We start from the raw sequence: 27,694 nt of genomic DNA, 5'->3' as shown, positions 1-27,694 counted from the left end.
CTCTCTCTCTCTATATATATTAGAGAGAGAGATCTATCTATCTATCTCTCTCTCTCCCTCCTGTATTTTCCACTGCATGCATCTGATGAAGTGGGTTTTAGCCCACGAAAGCTTATGCCCAAATAAATTTGTTAGTCTAAGGTGCCACAGGTACTCCTCATTCTTTTTGCTGATATAGACTAACACGGCTACTACTCTGAAACCTGCAACAAAAGAGAATTTCTCAGACCATTTCTTAAAAAGTCTATATTGAGGGCTATTTTCTCAAGCCGTTGCCAACCTTACTGATGTGACCAGTCCCACTGAGTTGTGTGTGAGGAAAGTGAATTGGTCCTTTGTAACAATGATCTATATGGAGCAAAATGGACTGTAGCTTTACATACACTGGAACTCCTTTATAAAAAGTAGCCGAATATAAATGAAAAATCCACAGCGAGCTACTTTGCCCACCAAAGGTAAACATCTTAACATTGTGGGATTGCAGTTTAGGAAGCACTTTAAAAGGGGAGGTGCAAGCAGGTTTCAGAATGATTTGCTCAGATAGCACTTCACAGATGGTCACTTGAGTACTTCTTCAAAGGGGACTTTTGGGTAGTGTTCCCAAGGGAGCTGCTCCACCTGAGAGAGACAGACACGAGAAGAGAAGGTTAAAGATTTTGAGAGGAAGGATTGCTTTAAATTAGTATATCATCAAATAGGAACATTTTGCATTATGGTGCCAGAATCCCATCAGAAGCTCTGTTATCCTGTTTTATAGAACAGAACTCTCATGAAATTATTCAGATTTTCCTGGTATTTATTCTATATGCATTTAATGGGGCATTCCAGATTAAATCAGCACCAGCAACCCAAAGCACAGAGAAGATTTTAAAGCAAGCATTATATTTTTGCTGTTTGCTTTCTGTTTGACAAAGAACTTTCAAAACAGAGATCCTCAGTTAGTGTAAATTGGCAACACAGCTCCATTGATTTCAGACAGTTTGTTTGCTAAAGTGATTGGTGATGAAATTGTTCACAATGGCAACATTTTAATTGTCATCATTAGGCTTCTGAATTAACACCGCCTGGAAATTAATGTGTACAATTCACATTTCAGAGCTACAGTTTCAGGCTGTTTGTGCATACAGCAAGTCCACATTCCAAGAGTTTCTTAACAGCCATAAAGGTTAGAAATTTAATATTTTTCAGTAAATGAAAGCTCACATTCTGCAGAAACAAACGGGAACACCAGCGTATGGCATACCACTGAGTACAGGCTCATTCAACCACGTACCAGCTCAGTCTAATCCGTAGCCAATCATAAAAATGGCATGGTCAAATTCATAGATTCAAAGAGTTTAAGGCCAGAAGGGACCATTAGATCATCTAGTCAGACCTCCCGTATTTCACCAGTTAGTCCTGTACTAAGCCCAAACACTTGTGTGTTCACTAAAGCATAACTTCCAGAAAGGCATCAGTCTTGATCAGAAGGCATGAAGAGATGGAGAATCAATCACTTCCCTTGGTAGTTAGGCACAATACTTTTAACCGTTGGGACCAATTTCTAATTTGAGTATCCGGCTTCAGCTTCCAGCTATTGGTTCTTGTTATGCCTTCCTTTGCTAGACTGAAGAGCCTTTTAATATCTGGTATTTTCTCCCCCTGAAGGTACTTAGACACTAGTCAACTGTCAATCATCTTTTCAGTAAACTAACCAGCTCCAGCTCTTTAAGTGTCTCACTGTAAGACATGCATCCGATGAAGTGGGTATTCACCCACGAAAGTTTATGCTCCAATACGTCTGTTAGTCTAGAAGGTGCCACAGGACTCTTTGCCGCTTTTACTGTAAGGCATGTTCTCTAGCCCTCAAATCATTTTTGTGACTTTTTCCTGCATCTTCTCCAACTTTACAACATCCATTTAAAACTATGGACCCCAAAATGAACAAAGTATTCGAATATCCATCTCACCAATGCCCTTTCGAAACAAAATCACCAACTCCTACTCTCTACTTCCGGTTTATACAGCCAAGAATTGCATTGGCCCCTTATGCCACAGCATTGCACTGTGTCCAGTCAGTTGTTCCCAGTTGTCCATGTACCACCTCACTGCAGTTAATGGGACTGCGGACACAAAACTGAGAGCAGAATTTGGCCCCTGGAGCGGAGAACAGAAGCTGGCAGCAGGCAGAAGGGAAGGAGAGTGGGAGAGAATGCATGTGTGCGAGAGAGAGATAAGGTCGGGGAGGTAATATATTAGATTAACTTCTGTTGATGAGACAGACACGCTTTGGAGGGAGGAAGGGAGGGGGTGTGTACGTGTGTGTGTTCAGCAGGTGCTAATAGCTGCAGGGAGGTTTGGAGGTAGCTTTGGTGGCAGATGAGTTTTCCTGGGGGGGGGCACCATCGAAGGGGGGGTGGTTACATTTTTATCTTTCAAATGCAGGCAGTGGCCCTTCTAAAGGGGCAGCCTCGCTCTCTGCGTTTCTCCAGCTCTCTGCCAGGCCGCAGAAGCCCCTCGGGGGCCCCATTAGGCGGAGACGTTATGCAATTACCTGTCCTCGCCTGCCCCCCACCCCGGCTCCCCGCGGCTGGCAGCCCGCCCTGCACATCCGGACAGCGCCGGCAGCCCACCCAGCCCGGCGAGGCGCGCACAGGCAGGCGGGGGGGGGGGGGGCGGCCCGGGCCACGCGGGCTGGATCCCTTTGTATGCGCGGGCTGAGCCTGCGCTCACACCCCGGTGCCTGCTCCCTACAGCGCTGCCCTCAGCCCTGACCGCCGAGCCCCGGCCCTTACCTAGCCTCCGCGCTAACCAGCCCGATCCGGCCTTTGTTCCCAGCCCTGGCGGAGACCCTCTCCTTACTTAGCCCCACTCCTAGGCGCGCCCCCCTTCCGGCCTCCTGGTACTTTTGCGCGCAGTCTTTTCCCGGGCGGGCAGGCGGCGAGGCGCTCGCAGGAGGTGAGCCGAGCTCCCACAATGCTGCTGTCTGCGAAAAGGGAGGAGGCAGGGGGCTCCCCGGTCGGCTCTTCGCAAGCCCGCCCATCCCCTTCTCTTTCATCCAGGGAGGAGGAGCCGCCGAGCCTACCACCCAGCAGGGCTGCCGCGGACCGGACAGGAGGCGAGGTGTGCAGAGAGCCGGAAACTAAGCCCGTGCGCCCCGCACGCAGCCGCCTCCCTCCCGCAGCAGCACCTGCATCGCCTCTTCCTGTGGGCGCCGGCCGGGGACTGCGCCTCTCTCCCTCGGGCCCCTGCGCCGGTCTCAGCGCCCTTGGCACAAGCCTGGCCCATCTGCTGCTGCAGCCGCCCTTCCAGCCGGGCACAGGCAGGGTGAGTGTGATGCGCTGCCCTTGCTCTGCCCCGCGGGCGGCCGGGCTGCTGCCGCCGCTGCTCCTCACCTTGCCGCGCGCCCCGGGGACAGGCGGGGCTGGCGCTAATGCGGAGAAGCCAGGGCCGTGCGGGCTCCACGCGGCTCTCTCCCGGCTGCTGTGCCCGCGTGTGATCCGCCCGGGGGTGCTGGCCTGCTCGCCCTGCCGCAGGCATGTGGTGTCCTCCCGGTGCGGGGGCTGCTTTAATTCACTCTCGCAGCGCGGGGATCCATTTTACTACGCGGCATGGTGCATGATGCAATATTTATACTATGGCGAGAGGAAGCAGCGCCAGCTTCATTGAGTCGGTCAGTGCGCGGGGGGGGGGGTCCGCTCTTGTAGACGGTCTTAACCCCCCCTCCCTGTCCCCAAAACGCTCTTACAACGAGCTTCCGGGGAGCAAGATCCCTGCTCAAGCCACACATGCAGAGACAGCCGGCCAGATCTACGGCTGCGTCCTGGGAACCTCGCCTTACATGGTGCTTCTGGTTGTAATGAGTCGCCGCTTATCGCCCTCTCCTCCTTGCCGAGGTAGTGCCACGCTGCTAGCGTCTCCCACCTCGCAGTGATGCTTGTAACTGGCTGTCCTGGCTTGCGGGGTGGGGCGCTGAATGAAAAGTCAGAGCTGGCGAGCTACCTGCTTGTGGGAGGAAAGTGGCCTGGCATGCCTTTAGCAGAGGTAATGGCGATCCCACATTTATAGGCATCAGATCCCACGTTTATAGGCAACTAATCTCTCTTGATTAGAATAGAAAAAAGCGGCCGATGAATCCGCTCAAACCCACGTGCGAAGTCTAATAATGACTACAGTGGCCGCTATGGCCGGTGCTTCCCCCCCCCCCCCTTTTTGGGTAAGAGGTGAGGGGAAGCTGGACTTGTGAATTTGATCAGATTCCCTTGTGACTTTTTTCAATCAATCACATTTTGTCATTGTTCACCCCCCTGTGCGAGCTGAGTGGTGGAGTAAAAGCCATTAAGCCACGTACTGGAAAGGAGGTCCTGTGAGTACTTTCTAGTTGAATGCATGGAGAATCTGTCGCTTCCTTTTCTTGAAGTAGCTAGTTCTCTTTAGTTGCCTAACATCATTCAAGCATGATTGCAATGCCATGTTTCTTTTCTCTATCAATTGCAAGGGAAGTTTGGTGATGCTGGAATTCAGCTATTTGTTGCTTAATTTTTAAAGGAACACCATCAACTTAAAAATCACACTATGTCTGACATTTTTTACCTGCTGTTGTCACAAGTAACACCTGAGATTACTATAATTGAACAAAGATTAGTGAAAATAATGTTTTTGTCTACTTAGGTAGATGCTGACACCATCACACACAAAAAAGAAGTGGATAACCTTTTGTTTGTTGGTTTGAGACCTGGGTAACTATTTTGCATACATATTCTACTCAGCTGTGTCTTTGATCAGTAATTTGAGAAAAACATCGTTTTGGCAACTCTGGAATCCTTAACCCTGCGCCGGCTGCTTTGTGTTGCTTCAGTGGGACAAAACAGACCTAAATCGGGCTGTTCTAGACCCTTGAGGATTTCCTTGCTTTGGGAAGTCATCAGGTGGCATATAGCCATGGTAGTGGCACCTAAGGCTTTGTCTACACTGGAAACAGAATGACAAAACATTTGTCATTCAGGGGTGTGAAAAAACCCCACCCTCCCCCGAATGACAAAAGTTTTGCCAACAAAAAGCGCTGGTGGGAACAGCGCTTTGCGACAAAGCTACCGCTGCTCGTTGGGGGTAGAATTTTTTTGTCGGCGGGAAATCTCTTTCCTGCTGACAAACAGCAGCTGCACTGCACACCTTTTAGTGGCACGGCTGCAGCGCCACAACCACGTCGCTAAAAGGTGTGTAGAGTACACAAAGCCTAAGTCCGTACCTTCCTTCCCCCAGCATAGAGGATATGACTGAGATAACGTCATGGACTATATCTACACCCTGATGATTCTCACATACCAGAGTGGTCCTGTTGGAGGATCTGGGAGCTAGCCATCTTTGATTCCTCTCCTGGCTCCTTTGCCCACCCCCCACCCCCCTTCTTTTGCTCTGAGTACAGCTTGGATGGATCATAGCATCTGGTCCTCTGTGTCCCAAGAAAAAGATATCAAAAGATCAATTGAAAACCTAAGTATATTAACCATCTGTCTGAAATGTATGCAGCAGTGAATCAGGCTTGATATGCTCATATAAATGGCTAATGCAGTGATTGAATAATGGAGAGAAAGAATTAGAAGCAAGGTTTCAGAGTAACAGCCGTGTTAGTCTGTATTCACAAAAAGAAAAGGAGTACTTGTGGCACCTTAGAGACTAACCAATTTATTTGAGCATGAGCTTTCGTGAGCTACAGCTCACTTCATCGGATGCATACCGTGGAAACTGCAGAAGACATTATATACACAGAGACCATGAAACAATACCTCCTCCCACCCCACTGTCCTGCTGGTAATAGCTTATCTAAAGTGATCATCAAGTTGGGCCATTTCCAGCACAAATCCAGGTTTTCTCACGCTCTCCCCCACACACAAACTCACTCTCCTGCTGGTAATAGCCCATCCAAAGTGACCACTCTCTTTAAAATGAGTGGTCACTTTGGATGGGCTATTACCAGCAGGAGAGTGAGTTTGTGGGGGGGGGGGGGGCGGAGGGTGAGAGAACCTGGATTTGTGCTGGAAATGGCCCAACTTGATGATCACTTTAGATAAGCTATTACCAGCAGGACAGTGGGGTGGGAGGAGGTATTGTTTCATGGTCTCTGTGTATATAATGTCTTCTGCAGTTTCCACGGTATGCATCCGATGAAGTGAGCTGTAGCTCACGAAAGCTCATGCTCAGATAAATTGGTTAGTCTCTAAGGTGCCACAAGTACTCCTTTTCTTTTTAATTAGAAGCAAGAGACTCAACTGTGAATTTGAAAATTGGGTTCACGGACTTGTCAGTTGTAGGACTGGGTTTATTTTATGGAAGTGGGTCTTATCTTACTTGTTAAGGGGTTCCAATTAGAAACGTTAATAGTATTATGCATCTTTAAAAATTATTCTAAGTACATGGGATTTGATGGCTTTAGTAACAGAATATGGAGTCTTCCATCTCCGCATTGCTTATTAAAATCTAACCTACTATTTAGTGGCCTATGTAAAAGGGATTGAGACTGTGGTCCTTTATACTTCTTCAGTAGGGAGTTCCAAAGCCTTGTGTAGGAGGGAACCTACTCCCATGAGTTTTCCCCCTTGAGGGTTATAGTTTAGTAGTTCTTGAGGAATGTCCCTGTTGCAGGAAGGCATTCTTGTTGGGAGAAATGTGGTCTGTGGGATAGACTGGGCCTTGAAGATGAAGCCTGAGACTTTGAAATTGATCGGTCTGTGGGTAGCCATTGTAGTGAGTGGATTCTCAGAGTGATGTGCTCTCAGTGGCTTTATGGCTGCGCTAGTTTTCTAGAAAATCTATTTAAAGTGGTGGTTGCTAGAGGTTTTCATAGCTCTCTCTGAGCCCTGGTATTGAAGGAACTTGGCTTGCTGGTGGAGTAGTACAGAAAAGATTCCTAATAAGACTTCTAGAAACCCTCTAAAAACTCCTGAAATAGTTTTTTTTTTAACATATGTATATAAACAGACTGCACAATGCTGTGGTGTGGAAAGATCTTTACTGTTCTAGTAGAACCACTAACTGATGATAGTATCCTTTTCTTCGTGCCTTATCTTCCAAGAAAATAACAAAATACAGCAACAGCTTTCATTTTCATCCCATGGTCCAAACTTTTGGTGATAACAGTAATTAACATTTTTTCCCAATAATTCATCTTGTTTTAAACTATCCAGTGTTATTTTAAACCCCTCCTTTCCCCCCCTAAAGCCTGGGATGAAACTAAAATGTTACCACTGGCTGTCATTTAAAGGCTCTGATAGTATTAGCACTTATTGTATATGTCTGACATACAGTGCCTTCAGTATCTGATTCTGCATAACTGCTCTGTAGGGATAAGACGGGATGTCCAATGGGGTGATTCTAGGAGGAAGGTATGTTGAAATATATAACTCAACAATATATCCAGATATTGGCTGAAATCTGCTGTTTTAAAATATGATGACAAAGATAAAACAAAATTAAATGGTGTTTTCCTTGAAAAATGTGGGCGTTGATGACAATGCAAAAAAGAACACTATTTTGGTCTTAAAACATCATTTGACAAATTTTTCTCAAGGAAAATGTGTACTTGCTTCATAAAACATCATTTGGTTGATGAGGATGTTATCTTGTTGTGGATATAAATATAGTCATCTCCGATAATATTGGGTACTAAGTGATTTCACTTATTTCTATCATGGAGTTCCACATCAGTAACGTGAGAGGCCCAGTGATAATATTGTCAAAGCATGTTCTCAAAACTAAGTACAGTTGAATGAGTGACTTTTAAGGGATAGGAAGCAGGCTTTTGTCCAGACCTGACTTCCACAGAAATAACCATTGATGTAGGCAGATGTGAATGTAGATTGCTATAGAAGCAAAAAGACTGAGTAAGGTTTTATTATAGCAAAGCAGACAATGTGCAGTCTGCCAGGATTGTAAAAGGAGTTATGGAAAATCAGTTAAACTTTTTCAGAGTCCATCTCTTGTATAACTGGACTTTCATTTTAGAATGAGTCAAAATTAACTTCCATGGTGGAGACATAAGACTGTAAGAACTAGATTCCCACAGAGCGAATTAGAAAGCAAAATCAGAATGCAAACAGAATAAAGTTTAATGGTGTTGTACAATGACTCTCATAATAGAAATGTAGGGCAAGAAGGGACCTCAAGAGGTCATCTAATTCTAACCCATCTCTCAACACTGAGCCCCGGTCTACACTAGGACTTTAGGTCGAATTTAGCAGCGTTAAATCGATGTAAACCTGCACCCGTCCACACAATGAAGCCCTTTATTTCGACTTAAAGGGCTCTTAAAATCGATTTCCTTACTCCACCCCTGACAAGTGGATTAGCGCTTAAATCGACGTTGCCGGCTCGAATTTGGGGTACTGTGGACACAATTCGATGGTATTGGCCTTCGGGAGCTATCTCAGAGTGCTCCATTCTGACCGCTCTGGACAGCACTCTCAACTCAGATGCACTGGCCAGGTAGACAGGAAAAGAACCGCGAACTTTTGAATCTCATTTCCTGTTTGGCCAGCGTGGCAAGCTGCAGGTGACCATGCAGAGCTCATCAGCACAGGTGACCATGATGGAGTCCCAGAATCGCAAAAGAGCTCCAGCGTGGACCAAACGGGAGGTACGGGATCTGATCGCTGTTTGGGGAGAGGAATCCGTGCTATCAGAACTCCGTTCCAGTTTTCGAAATGCCAAAACATTTGTGAAAATCTCCCAGGGCATGAAGGACAGAGGCCATAACAGGGACCCGAAGCAGTGCCGCGTGAAACTGAAGGAGCTGAGGCAAGCCTACCAGAAAACCAGAGAGGCGAACAGCCACTCTGGGTCAGAGCCCCAAACATGCCGCTTCTATGATGAGCTGCATGCCATTTTAGGGGGTTCAGCCACCACTACCCCAGCCGTGTTGTTTGACTCCTTCAATGGAGATGGAGGCAATACGGAAGCAGGTTTTGGGGACGACGAAGATGATAGCTCACAGCAAGCAAGCGGAGAAACCGGTTTTCCCGACAGCCAGGAACTGTTTCTCACCCTAGACCTGGAGCCAGTACCCCCCGAACCCACCCAAGGCTGCCTCCTGGACCCAGCAGGCGGAGAAGGGACCTCTGGTGAGTGTACCTTTTAAAATACTATACATGGTTTAAAAGCAAGCATGTGAAAGGATTACTTTGCCCTGGCATTTGCGGTTCTCCTAGATGTAGTCCTAAAGCCTTTGCAAAAGGTTTCTGGGGAGGGCAGCCTAATTGCGTCCTTCATGGTAGGACACTTTACCACTCCAGGCCAGTAACACGTACTCGGGAATCACTGTAGAACAAAGCATTGCAGTGTATGTTTGCTGGCATTCAAACAACATCCGTTCTTTATCTCTCTGTGTTATCCTCAGGAGAGTGAGATATAATTCATGGTCACCTGGTTGAAATAGAGTGCTTTTCTTCAGGGGACACTCAGAGGAGCCCATTCCTGCTGGGCTGTTTGCCTGTGGCTAAACAGAAATGTTCCCCGCTGTTAGCCACAGGGAGGGGGGAAGGTTGAGGGGGTAGTCACGCAGTGGGAGGAGGCAAAATGCGACCTTGTAACGAAAGCACATGTGCTATGTATGTAATGTTAACAGCAAGGTTTACCCTGAAAGAGTGTAGCGACTGTTTTATAAAATGTGTCTTTTTAAATACCGCTGTCTCTCTTTTTTTTTCTCCACCAGCTGCATGTGTTTCAATGATCACAGGATCTTCTCCTTCCCAGAGGCTAGTGAAGCTTAGAAAGAAAGAAAAAAACGCACTCGCGATGAAATGTTCTCCGAGCTGATGCTGTCCTCCCACACTGACAGAGCACAGACGAATGCGTGGAGGCAAATAATGTCAGAGTGCAGGAAAGCACAAAATGACCGGGAGGAGAGGTGGCGGGCTGAAGAGAGTAAGTGGCAGGCTGAAGAGAGTAAGTGGCGGGCTGAAGACAGGGCTGAAGCTCAAATGTGGCGGCAGCGTGATGAGAGGAGGCAGGATTCAATGCTGAGGCTGCTGCAGGACCAAACCAGTATGCTCCAGCGTATGGTTGAGCTGCAGCAAAGGCAGCTGGAGCACAGACTGCCACTGCAGCCCCTCTGTAACCAACCGCCCTCCTCCCCAAGTTCCATAGCCTCCACACCCAGACGCCCAAGAACGCGGTGGGGGGGCCTCCGGCCAACCAGCCACTCCACCACAGAGGATTGCCCAAAAAAAAGAAGGCTGTCATTCAATAAATTTTAAAGTTGTAAACTTTTAAAAGTGCTGTGATTAAAGTGCTGTGTGGCATTTTCCTTCCCTCCTCCACCACCCCTCCTGGGCTACCTTGGTAGTCATCTCCCTATTTGTGTGATGAATGAATAACGAATGCATGAATGTGAAGCAGCAATGACTTTATTGCCTCTGCAAGCGGTGATTGAAGGGAGGAGGGGCGGGTGGTTAGCTTACAGGGAAGTAGAGTGAACCAAGGGGCGGGGGGTTTCATCAAGGAGAAACAAACAGAACTTTCACACCGTAGCCTGGCCAGTCATGAAACTGGTTTTCAAAGCTTCTCTGATGCGTACCGCGCCCTCCTGTGCTCTTCTAACCGCCCTGGTGTCTGGCTGCGCGTAACCAGCAGCCAGGCGATTTGCCTCAACCTCCCACCCCGCCATAAACGTCTCCCCCTTACTCTCACAGATATTGTGGAGCACACAGCAAGCAGTAATCACAGTGGGAATATTGGTTTCGCTGAGGTCTAAGCGAGTCAGTAAACTGCGCCAGCGCGCCTTTAAACGTCCAAATGCACATTCTACCACCATTCTGCACTTGCTCAGCCTGTAGTTGAACAGCTCCTGACTACTGTCCAGGCTGCCTGTGTACGGCTTCATGAGCCATGGCATTAAGGGGTAGGCTGGGTCCCCAAGGATACATATAGGCATTTCAACATCCCCAACAGTTATTTTCTGGTCTGGGAATAAAGTCCCTTCCTGCAGCTTTTGAAACAGACCAGAGTTCCTGAAGATGCGAGCATCATGCACCTTTCCCGGCCATCCCACGTTGATGTTGGTGAAATGTCCCTTGTGATCCACCAGAGCTTGCAGCACTATCGAAAAGTACCCCTTGCACTTTATGTACTCGGCGGCTTGGTGCTTCGGTGCCAAGATAGGGATATGGGTTCCGTCTATAGCCCCACCACAGTTAGGGAATCCCATTGCAGCAAAGCCATCCACTATGACCTGCACGTTTCCCAGGGTCACTACCCTTGATATCAGCAGATCTTTGATTGCGTGAGCTACTTGCATCACAGCAGCCCCCACAGTAGATTTGCCCACTCCAAATTGATTCCCAACTGACCGGTAGCTGTCTGGCGTTGCAAGCTTCCACAGGGCTATCGCCACTCGCTTCTCAACTGTGAGGGCTGCTCTCATCTTGGTATTCATGCGCTTCAGGGCAGGGGAAAGCAAGTCACAAAGTTCCATGAAAGTGCCCTTACGCATGCAAAAGTTTCGCAGCCACTGGGAATTGTCCCAGACCTGCAACACTATGCGGTCCCACCAGTCTGTGCTTGTTTCCCGAGCCCAGAATCGGCGTTCCACAGCATGAACCTGCCCCATTAGCACCATGATGCATGCATTGGCAGGGCCCATGCTTTCAGAGAAATCTGTGTCCATGTCCTGATCACTCACATGACCGCGCTGACGTCGCCTCCTCGCCCGGTATCGCGTTGCCAGGTTCTGGTGCTGAATATACTGCTGGATAATGCGTGTGGTGTTTTATGTGCTCCTAATTGCCAAAGTGAGCTGAGCAGCCTCCATGCTTGCCTTGGTATGGCGTCCGCACAGAAAAAAGGCGCGGAACGATTGTCTGCCGTTGCTCTGACGGAGGGAGGGGCGACTGACGATACGGCTTACAGGGTTGGCTTCAGGGAGCTAAAATTAACAAAGGGTGTGCCTGTACATCAAGGAGTATTTCAGGCAGGACTGCACGGAGGGTTCGAATAAGAAATGGTGCACCTAAGTTATCGTTCTTATTGGAACAAGGAGGTTAGCCTGGCGTCTGATTGATACATGGCTAGATTTACCTCGCTGCACCTTCTCTGTGAGTGACTGCAGTGTGATCTAGAGGAATAAGTCCCCTAGACAGGGGAGGAGGCAAATGAGTGCAAAACAAATCTGGTCTATTTCTTATTCTGACCCACTCCATCTATCTTTTACATCTTTGGCTGGCAGCCGACGGTGCAGAAGGACTGCATGCCATCCACATCTCATGGCTGCTCGGCAGAAGATGGTACAGTACGACTGCTAGCTATCTTCATCTCTTGCCTGCCTGGCAGAAGATGGTACAATACGACTGCTAGCAATCCTCATCTCTTGCCTGCCTGGCAGAAGATGGTACAGTACGACTGCTAGCAGTCCGTATCGCCTGCCCGCTCACCATAAGACGGTTCAATAGGACTGACTGCAGGACTAAAGAGAATGACCTGGTCAAAGTCGCTCCAAATTTAGTCCCTGCGCCCTTGTCTGCCCAGGCGCTCCCAGCCGACGTGGCCAGGAGCACCTCGGACACGACGAGGACGACTACCAATCGTATTGCACCGTCTGCTGCCAGAAGGCAATGGGTTGCTGCTACTGTGCAGCAAAGCCGTACCGCGTCTGCCAGCACCCAGGAGACATAGGGTGACGGTTACCTGAGCGGGCTCCATGCTTGCCGTGGTATGGCGTCTGCACAGGTAACTCAGGAAAAAAGGCGCGAAATGATTGTCTGCCCTTGCTTTCACGGAGGGAGGGAGGGAACGGGGGCCTGACAACACGTACCCAGAACCACCCGCGACAATATTTTAGCCCCATCAGAGTGCTCCATTGTGACTGCTCTGGACAGCACTCTCAGATGCCCGATTGTTTGCCATTGCTTTCACGGAGGGAGGGAGGGAGGGAACGGGGGCCTGACGATATGTACCCAGAACCACCCGCGACAATGTTTTAGCCCCATCAGGCATTGGGATCTGAACCCAGAATTCCAATGGGCAGCTGAGACTGCGGGAACTGTGGGATAGCTACCCACAGTGCAACGCTCCGGAAGTCGACTCTAGCCTCGGTACTGTGGAAGCGCTCCGCCGAGTTAATGCACTTAATGCACTTAGAGCATTTTCTGTGGGGACACACACACTCGAATATATAAAACCGATTTCTAAAAAACCGACTTCTATAAATTCGACCTTATTCCTTAGTGTAGACATACCCTGAGGAAGAATTCTAGAGCACTTTACAAACTGTGGTCCAAGTTAAGGCTCCGATAAAGGAAAAGAAGGTCACCTCAAAAGGATCAGTCTTTAGAGGTAGTATACCTGCATTATTAAGCATGCTATTGAAAGCCCCTATTATACCATTTGGAAGGGCTCCAACTCAGTGGGCTCTCTGCTTGCTGTCTACAGTGCATAGCATGGCTAGGGGCCCACTCTGCCCAGACATGCCCCCTACAGGTCATTCTGCCCTGCCAATAATGTTAGCTGCCCATACTCTGCATGTGGAGCATGCAAGTAACCAAATTATGGCTGCTTTCTACACTGGAGCAGTGAGAGAGGAAGGAGTTCTGTGCACCCTTTTGGTCCATTCCAACACACTTACATTAGAGCAGCCATAGTTCGGTTTTATTAGAGTGGAATGGTAGCACCACTATAGTTAAGGTTGAGTTTGCCTTACTATTGAACAACTGATTTTTTAAGTGCTCTAAAATCCACATGCTTACTTGGACTGACTTGAAAATTATTGTGACAGATGGAAAGTTGAGATAAGGCAAGTGGTCCAAATGTGAGGTTGTTCAAGCCAGGGGTTCCTGAGAGTCAGCCCCCATAACAAATCATGTTACATCAAAATTGTATAGTTCTTGTAACTTTTTTTTGCACACACCTGGAGCTCAAACTGTGACTCTGAGCCTCCCCGAGCTGTTAACACTCTCTTGGTAATTATTTTAGCTAATGTCTGACATCCACTGCCCCTTTCAGGAAGTGATATTTAAAAAGCTATTCAAAGCTTATGAAAACAGGAGAATGTCAGATGTACTAATGCAGATTAAAGAATGAGACAGAGGGAGTGCTAAATATGCAATAGGGATAGAAAACAGTGAACAGCCCTTCTCCATTTCTGTCTTCTGTCAAACTGGTTGGAGGGGAGGGGGAAGGAGAGGAGGGAGTGATTATTGACCAATCTCCTCCAAGCCTGGGAGTTTGACTATTCAGTGGTTTTCTCTCTTTATCAGGTGCTCACACTCAGAACCAATGTAACTCTGTATGCTGTAGTTTTCAGAGGTTCTAGTATTAGTGAAATTGATGATCTGGAAGGGTACGAGGCAGCGATGGGCAACCTCTGCTCTGGATTAGTGAAGTTTTGGGGCAGTGATACACATACAGCATCACTGAAATACAGCCAGCCTTGGGATGGAAGTCAGAAGCCATAAAGCAGGGAAGGGGTGGGAGGATTTTTAGCCAATGATAGTGGAATAAAGCCTTGTTGGAACAGAAAGTGCCATGGGATGTTCAATGACTATCCAGAGCAGCCAGGATCTCAGTAGTTAGGGTTTCATAGAAGAAACTACTCCACACGCAACCCTTTCATAAACTGCATCAAATTCATCTACCGGCCTAAAAATGAGGGATAATCCTGGTGAGATAATCCTGGTGAGATTTTAATCTGTATTACACAGGGCCTACTTATTTCACACACATGTTTAGCTTACTGAGTCATCCCCTCTGCTTCCGGAATCCTGTAATTCTCCCTGGATTTTTCCCCAAACTTCTATAGTTTGAGCATACATGACACTAGAGATAAAATCATTTCAGTGCTCCTCCGTGTGGCTTTCATTTGGGCTTTGCTTACTGGTCACACGCTATTTAATAATAAAGAACTGCAGAGGAAAGGAAAACTTAGTGGACCAATTATCTCACAGTCTCCTTACCCCCTCAGAGTTTCCTGATTACTATACAAGTAGAGGTCTTACATAGAAAATTTCTGACAGAGGGACTTTAATGAGCTTTCTAAATACATTTCTAAGTACATTAACTCCCATTAAATCGGAGCAGAACATAACAAATAAATAAGATCTGTGCTTGGTTTAAAAATGCAGTGATTCAGCTGCCTGAATGCCAGTGAAGGTAACACAGCAGTGCATAAAAATCAAATGTCCTGTCACCCAAAGGGCAAGGGCCTGAGACTCGATTTCCCCGTGCTTTGTGGAGTCAATTACATCTGTGCCAAGTGGGACCAAAAGGCTACCAAATCCTGGGGGCGGAGGAGGGAGGGGGACAAAGGTGGTTTTGCACTGTACCCTATGCTGGAGGTGTTGGGGGCTGGTTCAGCACTTTGTGCAGGTTAGAGAAGCCTCAGGTTGTAGAAACTGGGAATAACTGGGGTGTAGAAAGGTTCCTGGCCATTCTAGGAACATCTTTGGCATGCTTCTGCACCCTGGACTTTTGTGTCACCACCCAGAGGCAGCCACACTGACTCTTCATCTGTTAGGGACGGTCCCTGTATGAGGAGAATTCTATGAGAGGCACTTACAGGCAGTGTTGGCCACTGATAAATCTGGCCCTTGGCATGCAGGCATGGGGAAAGATGTGAAGCCTCAATCTAAAAATCAATGACACAGGAAAATCTAAAGCACTTTATTTTTTAAGTATCAGTAACATTATGTTAAACCTAATGAGAACTCACTGACTGGATTGAAACACATCAGCAGTGCAGTGTGATTATTTAGACTCAAAGACTTTAAGGCCAGAAGGGACCATCATGATCATCTAGTCTGACTTCCTGCACATTGCAGGCCACAGAACCTCACCCACCCACTGCTGTAATAACCCATAACCTCTGGCTGAGTTACTGAAATCTTCAAATCATGATTTAAAGACTTCAAGTTACAGAGAATCCACCATTACACTGGTTTAAACCTACAGGCGACCTGTGCCCCATGCTGCAGAGGAATGCAAAAAACCCCCAGGGTTTCTGCCAATCTGACCGGGGGGAGAATTCCTTCCCAACCCCAAATATGGTGATCAGTTAGACCCTAAGCATTTGGGCAAGACCCACCAGCCAGACACCTGAGAAAGAATTCTCTATAGTAACTCAGAGCCTCCCCATCCAGTGTTCCATTGCTGGCCATTGGAGATATTTGTTGCTCGCAGTTGCAGATGGGCCACATGTCTCATAGGCAGTCTCATAGCAGTCTCATACCATGCCTTCCATTTATCAATCTCAGCCTTGAAGCAAGTTTAGTTTTTTGTCCCCACTGCTCCTCTTGGAAGGCTGTTCCAGATCTTCACTTGTCTGATGGTTAGAAACCTTCATCTAATTTCAAGCCTATTGGCACTTAATTTAAATAACTCCTCTCCCTCCCCAGTATTTATCCCTCTGATATATTTATAGAGAGCAATCATACCTTCTCTCAGCCTTCTTTTGGTTAGGCTTAAAGGAGACAAGCTCTTTGAGTCTCCTCTCATAAGGTAAGTTTTCCATTCCTCGATCATCCTAGTAGCCCATCTCTGCACTTGTTCCAGTTTGAATTAATCTTTCTTGAACATGGGAGACCAGAATTGCACACAGTATTCCAGATGAGTTGGAACTGGGATGCAGCTTTTGTTATGTGCTGTGATGTGGAGAGATGATTGAAAGGCTGTGTGTGCCGTGTACCTGACTCTTGTAGAAAGATTACAAGAAATTGACTGATAAACTACATGGGGGGTAGGTGGATGGAATCCATTCCCAGTTTATGACAAGGAATAAGGCAGCGTCACAACCCCTCTGTAATTGCTACCCCAGTCCATAGGCTTTAAATACCTTAACACCCCTCTTCGGTGGTGATTTGTGGACCTGGATCTGCATGATTTCAGACACACTAACCATGACCCTGCCTTTCCTTTAATCCCCTTCTATGCTGGTCAACATGGAGTCCAGCTCCACTTCCATAGGGTGTGCCGGGTCCTGCTGCACTCATGCTTTGCCATCACCTATTCTTCTTTTGGGTGGAACAGCAGCAGTTCAGCTGCACTGTCCGCCGTCCCTATGTTGCTGGGCGAACTTCACAGCAGCAGAAGGTTCATGTGGCTGAGATGTAGCCATGAAGAATGGACTTTCATCTTGAATGGTCCCTGGCAAGGCCACCCTATTACACTCCGAGCAACAAGGCAGGAGTTTTCAGGTGACGGGATTTGCAGAATGATCATTGCTTCCTCCATTTCTCTAAGCTCAATATGGCTAATTGTATCAATGGGCCTGACACATGTAGTTAGGGGACTAGCTGGGTTGTGCTTTATGTGGAACTTAAATGGCCTTATGAATTTCATTCTATGTGAAAGTGAATGCAGTGTGCACTTACCACAGAAGGAAGCACTTTATATACAGAAACGTCTCTGAAAAATAAGTCCTAAATAAACTCTTACTGATCTTTAAGTAAAACTAAAATAGCACAACAGTCTCTCAACCCACCCTGTAGTGCTCCTCCTTATATACCACATAAGTGCCTTTTAGAAATAGCTAAGACAGCTATGATCATTCTTCAGGGAGGTTACCCTATCTGGCCTGCCACTTGCATTGGCATAACAGGAATATTTGTATTCTGCCTCCTTTCATAGAGGCTTTTTATAAGCTCCTTTTATAGCATCCTCTGGGGTTTTTTGCCTGCTGGTATTATACCCTCCTTTCCTAGAGGCTTATTAGCCAGTCTAAGTTTTTCCCTCACAAATTTCTTCGTGAGTTGGAGCACACACCCTCTCTTCTACAGCTCCAACAGAACTGTCAGGTAAGTTTGTAGAAGATGCCTTTGGAACTTGCGTGCCTGGTTTCTATGACAACACTGCAATAGTAGTTCACACTTCTCCCTCACAATTGGCTAAAAGTCCAGGTTTAATCACCATCTCCCAGGAATCTTTTTCTTGTTATAGAGGGTGCTAGTTATGACCCTATTATTAAGGTTGCCTCTTACTCTCCGTTACAGGGGTTGGCAAACTACGGCTCGTGGGCCAGATCCGGCCCCTCAGGGCTTTGGATCCGGCCCACGGGATTGCCCCCTGTGGTGCTGCAGGCCCACACCGCTCTCAGAAGTGGCCGGCGCCACATTCCTGGGGCCCGGGGGTGGGGGTGGGGGCAGAGGGCTCCATGCGTTGCCCTTGCCTCCAGGCACCACCCCCTGCAGTTCTCATTGGCTGGGAACAGGGAACCGTGGCCAATGGGAGCTTTAGGGGAGGTACCTGGAGGTGTGGCAAGGGCAGCACGTGGAGCCCTGTGCCCCCCCTTCCCCAGGGGCTGCACAGGGACGTCGTGCCAGCTGCTTTCTGGAGTGGCGTCGTGTGGGGCCAGGGCAGGCAGGTGGGGAGCCTGCCCTGGCCCCGGTGCACGCCGCTGCCACCCCGGAGCTGCTTTAGGTAAGCGGCACCAGGCCGCAGCCCGAACCCCTCCTGCACCCCGCACCGCAACTCCTTGCCCATAGCCCCCTGTCGCACCCTGCACCCCTCCTGCACCCAACCCCCTGCCTTGAGTTCCCTCCCGCAGTCCGCACCCCTTCTGCACTCTGCACCCCTCCTGCACCCCAAACCCCTTCCCTGAGCCCCCTCATACACCCCGCACCCCTCCTCTGCCCCAGTCCCTTGCCCTGAGGCCGTTCCTGTACACCGCACTCCCTCCCACACTCCAACCCCCCGGCCCTTCATACAATTTCCCCACCCAGATGTGACCCTCTGCCCAAAAAGTTTGCCCACCCCTGCTCCATTATAATCACCCGATTTCAACTGATTATAATTTTGCTAAGCTTCAGCCACTGAGGCTGAAATTTTCTATGCCCGGTCTCTGCCTTAGGTTGCATTTTTGGGGAGTTTTAGCTGAAAGAGGGCTTTCTCTCACCCCCCCTCCCCCCCCGCCCCCAAGGAGCAGGCTGGTTTAAAATATATGTTGACTAATTTTTGTGTCCCATTTTTTTTAAAGAGCTCTTGCACCTCCAGAGGTTGGAGCAAGAACTTGAAATCTGGCAGGGATGTAGTCCTGGGATCCGAGTATTACCTTGTGCTGCTCCTGTGAAAATCTTGCTAGATATGGCTAAGTTATAAATGACAGTAAGTCACCATTTTCCTATGTGCAGTAGAATATGCTAGAGGCTTGTTTCTAAAATCTCTGAATATGTTCACTGAGCATATTCCCCAGCCCCACTGAGCCTTCTGAAGCAACCACACAGACTAGAACTTTGGGATAGGACACAGACGAAATTGATAGTCTTCTTTCTCCTAGACTGTAGCCTCATTCACCACGCGGTCTTAATTGATTCACTGAGCACTGGCCATCCTGTGAACTGAATGAAGCAGAGGGCCTTGTGAAAAAAATAGAGAGTGAACATGTAATTGAAGACTCTATCATACTGCATATGCTCCAGGGGGCTGAATTAAAGTTGCAATGAACAACCTGACTTTGGGACCTTAATATCATTTTTTAAACAATTTTATTCTGTATGTAGTAGCAAATATATTGTTCAGAGAAGCCCCAGTCCTGAGCCAAACTATTCTGTTCCGCATCAGGGCCGGGCTTTGAGATGCAACATACAGAGAGTCAAGTTAAAAACACGGCATTTGCTCTCGTTCTGCTTCATGCATAGTAAACACAGTACAGAAAGATGAGCAAATGCTACAACTGTTACTACAAATAATTCAGTAGCTACGAATACAGTATTCATTACATGAGAACTGATTTTACATCCACTGTTCTGTGATGTTTAACTCTATTTTACCCTCTGTAAAATGGGAAGGATGATGTTACTGACTGGCCAAGATTTTCAGTTAGGCTCCTAAATCTATATTTAGGCACCTCAATCTAAGTGGCCTGAGTTCAGGATCCTCGAGCAGCTACAAGTCCCATTGGGACTGAGGACATTTGAAAAATCAGGTAGGTGCTGAGCTGTGGGTTTAGGAGTCTAACTTTAGGTTTGAAAATGGAGGCCCTAATTTTCATGGGTGCTGTGCAGATGAATTCGCTAATGCGTATAAAAGGTGCACTTTGAAGAGCTGAAGTGTTACTGACTGAGTGCTAAATTTGACCGTGACAGCGTGCTGTGTTGTATGTTGTGGTTTTCTTTTGTGTAAGACTTTTTTGTTTTGACATTTTTTGAACAGACCAATGACCCTATTTCAGAGGGTTGCTTGTTATATTAGCCAGGACTCCCTTCCCACAGAGTGCTGAGCTTTCTCCACTTAAGTGAATGGGAGTTGAAGGAGCAGAGTGCCTTACAGGATCCTGCCCAGAAACAAACATGAGTGACTTTTGTATAATGTAAAATTTTAACTGAAAGTGGATCAGTCTGTGGGCGAGGCTGCCATGGCAATGGCTTTTAACGTGCCTGGGAACTGCCAAGCTGTACAGTGTTGATATTATTGATTACTAGGACGCTGTTAAAATGGCAGGTGCTTTTTACTCATGGTAGCTGGGAGCACAGGAGAGGCTGGCCTGGGGGGTGGGGGGAGGAGTGAGGTAGAGGGGATGATGCAATTCAAGAGGTTCATTGCAAGTTTGGCAGTCAGTGCAGGATAGCAGCATTACTGAGAAGTGACAGCAAGAGTGTGGGGTTTGAAGAAAAATATGGTCAGAATGGTTGAAACCTGACCTTTTTAATCCCAAATTAGAAATGACTCCTCGGTATCCCTGTCATAGTGGGTGGAGGTCAGAGGGATAGTACTCACTCAGGAACCTGGAACAAAACAATAGTATCCATTGTCCATTCTCTGTATCTCTTACAAAGTGTTTCAGGAGAGTTGAGAAAAAATGGGGAAAGTCTATAGCTGTGCTGTGCTCAGTTTGTGTGCAGGGTGGGGGTGGGCAGTGCTTAATTTGTAATGAAAGAGGTCCTGGGGCTCCAGCAATTATTTTACTTTCATAACTGATGCGGCAAGCCCAGAGGTGCAGGGGCTCAGCTCTGGCAAGCCCCAGCACAAATTAAGCACTGGGGGTGGGGTCTCTGCAGCAGAGGAGCTTGGGTGCATTTAGTCAGGGTTGTTATGCAAACAGAATAGTGGAAAGGACCCCTACTTCCGTCCCGTCATCTACCCCCTTGCACAGCCCCATTCTTTATTTCCTCTTCCCCCGGCATTTTTCCCTACCTTCTTATTTCTTCTTTTCTCCCCTTTATTCTGCTGTAGCTCTCTTAGTTACACCACGTTTGCTAATAAAGTCAGCACCACTGTATTTCCCCCAACTGAAGATCTGGTCCTCTAGGGCCTTCTTTCCATCTATTTCTCCTTGGTTGCTCCTCCCAAAAGAGTCACCCTCCAAATAAAAATTATTAGTACAATCTACTGTTAAGGGAGATATACCATAGTTAATAATAATAATAATAATGTAATGTACTATGCTCAGTACATAGTGTCTGCCTCAAGGCACTTTAAGTTTATGGTCACTTCCATGATCTTGATACTTCTCACTTGTGGTTTAGGGGGGCACTCATGTTTCTGCAGCTGCAATGTAGCCTACTCTGGTCAGCTGCCTGCTCCCACCCACTGCCTCATGTGGGAGCTGAATGACGAATGAAGAGGGGAACAATGATCAGCAAGCCAGGTGACGGTGTAGTTCTTCTCTGTAGACAATCACAGGGATTAGGAGGGTCGCTCCAGTCCCACTACACCCCCTCTAAGTGATTCAGAACAGAATGGATGTCACATTATTTTCCCCTGCCTACATCTCTGCTCTCATTTCTTTTTACTTCTCTAACGCTGCCTGTTCTCTACTCTACTTACTGCTCCTTTTGTATCTTCCTTTCACTCCCAGTCTTTGTGCCTTCTTCCATACTGCTCCTTATTTGTGCTAGGAACTCCCTCCTGTTCCATGTGTGCTAAATGGCCACCGTCTCCTCTTTCAAATCCCGCCTTAGAACATATATCTGTACAGTAGTCTGTTAACAATAAGCCACATATATGGTTAGCCTACATGCATACTTAAAAAAAGGCACCACCTCTAGATTCTCATGATTATTCCAATGCATTATTAATTATTATTTATATTCTCTTAGAAGCCACTGTCATGGACTAGGGCCCTATTTTATCTGAACTATATTGCCTTTCTAATTTAGGGCCTGATCCTGTGAGATGCTAAACACCGTAAATTCCCTATGGTGTCAACAGTTAGCCCAGCACTTAGGCCTTTATGCTCTAAGGCAGGGACTGTGTTTTCTTCAGTATTGCATACAGTATTTCAACAATTCATTCAATTTATGGCATCTGTTCATTTTGTTATAGCCTGAAGGTGTTTGATGTATGCTCATGTATGGTCAAGCAGAGAAGAGGGACCTAGACAAACTAGAGGACTGGCCCAAAAGAAATCTGATGAGGTTCAACAAGGACAAGTGCAGAGTCCTGCACTTAGGACGGAAGAATCCCATGCACCGCTACAGACTAGGGACCGAGTGGCTAGGCAGCAGTTCTGCAGAAAAGGACCTAGGGGTTACAGCGGACGAGAAGCTGGATATGAGTCAACAGTGTGCCCTTGTTGCCCAGAAGGCAAACGGCATTTTGGGCTGTATAAGTAGGGGCACTGCCAGCAGATCGAGGGACGTGATAGTTTCCCTCTATTTGGCATTGGTGAGGCCTCACCTGGAGTACTGTGTCCAGTTTTGGGCCCCACACTACAAGGAGGATGTGGAAAAATTGGAAAGCGTCCAGCAGAGGGCAACAAAAATGATTAGGGGACTGGAACACATGACTTATGATGAGAGGCTGAGGGAACTGGGATTGTTTAGTTTGCAGAAGAGAAGAATGAGGGGGGATTTGATAGCTGCTTTCAACTACCTGAAAGGGGGTTCCAATGAGGATGGATCTAGACTGTTCTCAGTGGTAGCAGATGACAGAACAAGGAGTAATGGTCTCAAGTTGCAGTGGGGGAGGTTTAGGTTGGATATTAGGAAAAAAAATTTCACTCGGAGGGTGGTGAAGCACTGGAATGCGTTACCTAGGGAGGTGGTGGAATCTCCTTCCTTTGAGGTTTTTAAAGTCAGGCTTGACAAAGCCCTGGCTGGGATGATTTATTTGGGGATTGGTCCTGCTTTGAGCAGGGGGTTGCACTAGATGACCTCCTGAGGTCCCTTCCAATCCTGATATTCTATGATTCTTAGTGTCTTATTGAATAGTACTTCAGTGGAGATTATTTAACTACGTGGGGTGACTTGTGCAAGCACAACCTCTGCGACTGTACACACGCAATATGAGTGTATATCTATGTGTGTACAAGAGGATATGAGAGTCCAGACCAGTAACTGTGCACTTAATTACTTGATTTATACATACAAATCCTCATGTGTATATGCAACAATTGCATGTCAGACTTTGGAAGATGCTTTGAAAAATCTAGCACTTTTTTTCCTCAAATTCTAAATCACCTGTAGGAATGCTAGTGCCAAAGCCAACCTTTTTAGTTAATTTCACTATATTCTTTTATATGCTGTATTTTATATGCTGTATTAATTAAAATCACAGGAATGCAACAGTATTAGATTCATAGTCATGATAATGCCCTTGGAAGTTAGTAATATAGTTTGGAATGCAGCTTAGTTGCTTATAGGAGAAATTAACTTCACTCAGTATAGAAAGGGAGCAGTTTTAAAAAAAACAAAAAACTTTCATTGTGTCAAATCATTTGCAAATCTGATGAAACTGAATACAGGTCTAGGGCTCACCCTGACCTGATTCAGAGCTCCGTGCATGGATGGCTTGCAGGAATGGCCTCAAAATCAGTGGAAACATTCCTGGATTAAGGAAAGCCATTTCTAATTAATTGATTTGGTATGCATTGTAATCCCATTTATCCCAATTAATTTTTTTAGCAGGTCTAGTGTAATTCAGTATCAGAAGATGCAGTTCTATTGGGAAGATGGTAAAATCTGTCTTGAAAATGTATAGTCAATGTATAGTCAATCTGTTCTGACACTCTGGTGGACTCGGCCCCTTGGAGCTGCAGTAATATCTTTTCTCCCCGCCAATTGCATTATTTATTCACTAAGGGCTAAATCCTCCCCCTGGTGCCAATCCCGAGTAGCTGGTTTAGGATAAGGCATTTGTGTGAGGCCTGAAGGGGGAGAAATTCCCCCCCCCCCCCCACACACACACAAATGCCACAGAGCATCAATGGAGCCATTGCTACTATCTGTGGTGAGCAATAGCTTTTGGTTCGATTGTACATACTGGATAGTAGAGCACAGAAGTTAACACCACATGTACAGAACATATTTTCAAGGGGCTCGTTTACATTTGCTGTGGATAAAACTTTCCCTTTCCTGCCCTTTTTAAAGCCTAACAGCTGAACTGTTGTGCTAACATTTATGCCACCCATGTTTTAGTGTCTGTGTGTAGCTCTGATGCACTGTATTTGTGTTTTCGCATACCCGTAACCATCCCCCAAACTATTAATGATAAACAATTAACCATGAGACCACCCGTTACGTTGTAGGTATACACACCAACTTGCAGAGTGTAAGAGTTCCATATGGGTGAGTGAACTGAGCTGAGAACAGCTGGCTCCAGACCCTCTGCCCCCTGGTAGGGATGTGCAGGGGGGGAGGGCGGGCATGAAGGGTATCCATATCACTTGTGTGCTGCAGAGTGAGCTCCAGGCGAATTCTGAATCATTGTAATCGGGGTGGGAGGGGCATGTCTGAGCAGAGGAGTGTAGGCTACTGGGTGCTGGGTTATGTGGATTCACGAATCCTCATGTAAAGGGTGTGGAGGAGCTGCAGATGCTATTCCAGTCTATTAGTTAGTTAGTATATTGCCTGCACAGATGCTGCACTGTGGCCTTATTGGATGCGCCTGGGATGGGGAGGTGGATTTTATCCAGTAGCACAATTATTTGGAAGTAATTCAGTTATGGGTATTTTCACCCCTGGATTATCATGGCAGGTGTATACAGGTAAACCCGCAAGGTTATGCCTAGTTTTTCCGCCCGCATATGGAGAAAGTAGATTTGGGGAATTCTGAGTTCTTTGCCTTCTGATACATACATACCAAAGCAGACTGCAGAGATACAAAGCTCATACTTTACCACGATATGTTGGAAGCACCCCATGATGATGTGTTTTCCAGGCCCCATCTGTCTAACTCAAGGAAAATTGCTGATGTCCCATGGAGAAAGCCACATCTAGTCTTCCTCTGCTGGATGGGGAAGGAACAGACAGGATCAGAAGAGTTCTGAGGTCTCCTTCGGTCACTGGGGGTGAAAGCAAATTGAAGATGTGTTAACATTAAAAATACCAGCTACAGATGTCCAAAACTATCAGATGCACTATTCTCCTAGGACAGGGGTCGGCAACCTTTCAGAAGTGGAGTGCCAAGTCTTCATTTATTCACTTTAATTTAAGGTTTCACGTGCCAGTAATACATTTTAATGTTTTTTAGAAGGTCTCTCTCTATAAGTCTATATATTATATAACTAAACTATTGTCATATGTAAACCAAACAAGGTTTTCAAAATGTTTAAGACGCTTCATTTAAAATTAAATTAAAATGCTGATTTTATGCCGCCAGCCCGCCGCCAGCCTGGGGTTCCGTTCACCTAGGCCGGCAGCAGGCTGAGCGGGTCCTGCGGCTCAGACCCCGGCTGGCAAGGGCCAGCAGCCAGAACCGCAGACCAGCAGTGGGCTGAGCGGGGTCGGCGGCCGGGACCCCAAACTGGCAGCTCAGCCTGCTGCCACTCAGCCCACTGCTGGTCTGGGGTTCCGTCCACCGGCTCCTGCCAGCCAGGGTCCCGGCTGAGGGCCCCGCTCAGCCCCGCTGCCGGTCTGGGATCCCGGCCCTGCCCACATAGAGTGGATACCTACCTCCTCCCTGGTTCTAGCCCATTCTCTTCTTCTCTTTCACTGCACTGAGTTGAGGGTGGGAGTGCACTGAGCACAGGGCTGGGGGTGAAGGAGCAAGCTGGGGGTTGGGGTGTAGGGTCTGGCCAGGAGCTAGAATGAGGGAGGGGGCTCAGAGTTGGGGCAGGAGGTTTGGGTGTAGAGTGCTTACCTGGGCAGCTCCCATTTGGTGCCAGGGGTGCAGGTGGGAATGTGGGTATGTGTGTGCGGGAGCTCCCGTTTGGTGCTCAGGGTGGGGGTGGGAATGTGGGGGGTGCAAGAGTCAGGGCATGGGGTGTGCGGGGGCTGGGTATGTGTGTGGCGGGTGCAGGAGTCAGGGCAGAGGGCTAGGGGCATGTGAGGGGGTTGCAGGAGTCAGGGCATGGGGTGTGGGGGGGTGCTGGAGTCAGGGCTGGGGTCATGGGGGGTGCAGGGGTCAGGGAAGGGGGCTGGGAGTGTGTGGGGGGGGTGCAGGGGTCAGGGCAGAGGGCTGGGTGTGTGTGAGGGGGGTGCAGGGGTCAGGGCAGAGGGCTGGGAGTGTGTGGGGGCAGTGCAGGGATCAGGGCAGGGGGCTGGGGTGTGTGTGTGGGGATGTAGGGGTCAGGGCAGAGGGCTGGGGGTGTGGGCTAGGGTCATGGGGGTGCTCCCAGCCCCCTGCCCAGAACGGCTCACGGCAGGGGCTGGAGGGGATATGCCCTGATTCCACCCGTCTTCTGCAAGGCCCTGTCCCCACCTCTTCTCCGCCTCCTCCCCCCAGCGCGCTCCCCCTTCCTCACAAGGGCCATCAGCTGATCTCAGTGGCAGGGAGGGAGGGAGAGAAGGAGGGGCAGGAACCCAGCACACTGGAGGAAGAGGCCAGGGAGGAGGGAGCTTGCCTGCCCTGCAGCAACAGCCAGCAGCACCAAGCTTCTTCACCCTGCCCTCGCAGGGGGGCGGAGAAGAGCGGGCTGGGGTGGGCAGGATTTTTAATGGCATGCTGCTGCCTGCCAGGGTCCCAGCCGCAGGCCCCGCTCAGCCTGCTGCCGGCCTGGGTTCAATAAAAATCGGCTCGCTTGCCGTCTTTGGCACACGTGCCATAGGTTGCCGACCCCTGCCCTAGGATACGTTTCAGTGGCTAACCTTTTTATAAAGTACCCATTAGCCCACGGTGCTTTGGAAGTGGGAGGTGAAATACAATGTCAGAAAATATAAAGCCATGACTACATCCTGTCTTTTCCTCTTCTTATTTGTTTAGTAAAAGGTCTTAAGTCTGGCTGAGAACATTATGTCTCTTGGTCTCACTGCCCCATTCAGTAAACTCTGAACGTGCTGTCTGAAGTACCTTAAAATGCTTTCCTCTGGAACAGCGCTATAATGCCAGCCTAGCTGAGGGGTTTGGCTCTGGAAGAAAAAACTTGTTGTATTGCAGAACTGCCTTAAATAAAAATGATATTTACCAATAGCCTACAGTATGCTGGAGGGTGCATGTGGATTTTCAATGTCTGGATTTAGAAAAGTGAAAGGAGAATCAAAGACATTTACTCTGTACAGATGAGTAAGATGGATGTGAATCTTTAATAAAAATTCATAGAATATTCGGGTTGGAAGAGACCTCAGGAGGTTATCCAGTCCAATCCCCTGCTCAAAGCAGGACCAACACCTGAGCAAGGCAACCTGAGTGAAGCCTCAGGAAATCTCTGTGAGAAAACTAAAATAATCTACATGGTTAGTAGTGTAACCAGGGCCGGCTCTACTGTTTTTGCCGCTCCAAGCAGGATGTCTGAAGACAGAAGCTGCCGCCGAATTGCCGCTGCCGCGGAAAGACGAGTGCCGGCCCTGAGGGTAGCAACTTTATAAGGGGAGAGACTGCTGATGTTGTACCTATATATGAAAGTGTTTTGTGCCACTCAGAA

The 27,694-nt window shown here is 47.8% G+C and overlaps 1 protein-coding gene and 1 long non-coding RNA gene across 2 annotated transcripts in view; both read left to right on the top strand.

Moving 5' to 3' along the window:
• Window positions 1-3,148: 3,148 nt before the first annotated feature.
• SLC7A1 (solute carrier family 7 member 1) overlaps window positions 3,149-27,694 on the top strand; it is a 62,305-nt gene continuing 37,759 nt past the window's right edge. Inside the window, exon 1 of the mRNA XM_084617260.1 lies at window positions 3,149-3,306. The gene's annotated coding sequence lies outside the window, so the exon portion shown is untranslated. The remainder of the gene's footprint in view (window positions 3,307-27,694) is intronic.
• LOC311519555 lies at window positions 8,743-10,247 on the top strand. The gene is made up of 2 exons (XR_014711303.1): window positions 8,743-9,095; window positions 9,686-10,247. It is a non-coding gene; the product is annotated as an uncharacterized lncRNA (long non-coding RNA).

This window comes from Lepidochelys olivacea, assembly GCF_965140295.1.
Source record: "Lepidochelys olivacea isolate rLepOli2 genome assembly, chromosome: 1".
Lineage (NCBI taxonomy): Eukaryota > Metazoa > Chordata > Testudines > Cheloniidae > Lepidochelys > Lepidochelys olivacea.
The sequence above is the reverse complement of the archived record's forward strand: the minus strand, read 5'-3'. Positions and strand labels throughout refer to the sequence as shown.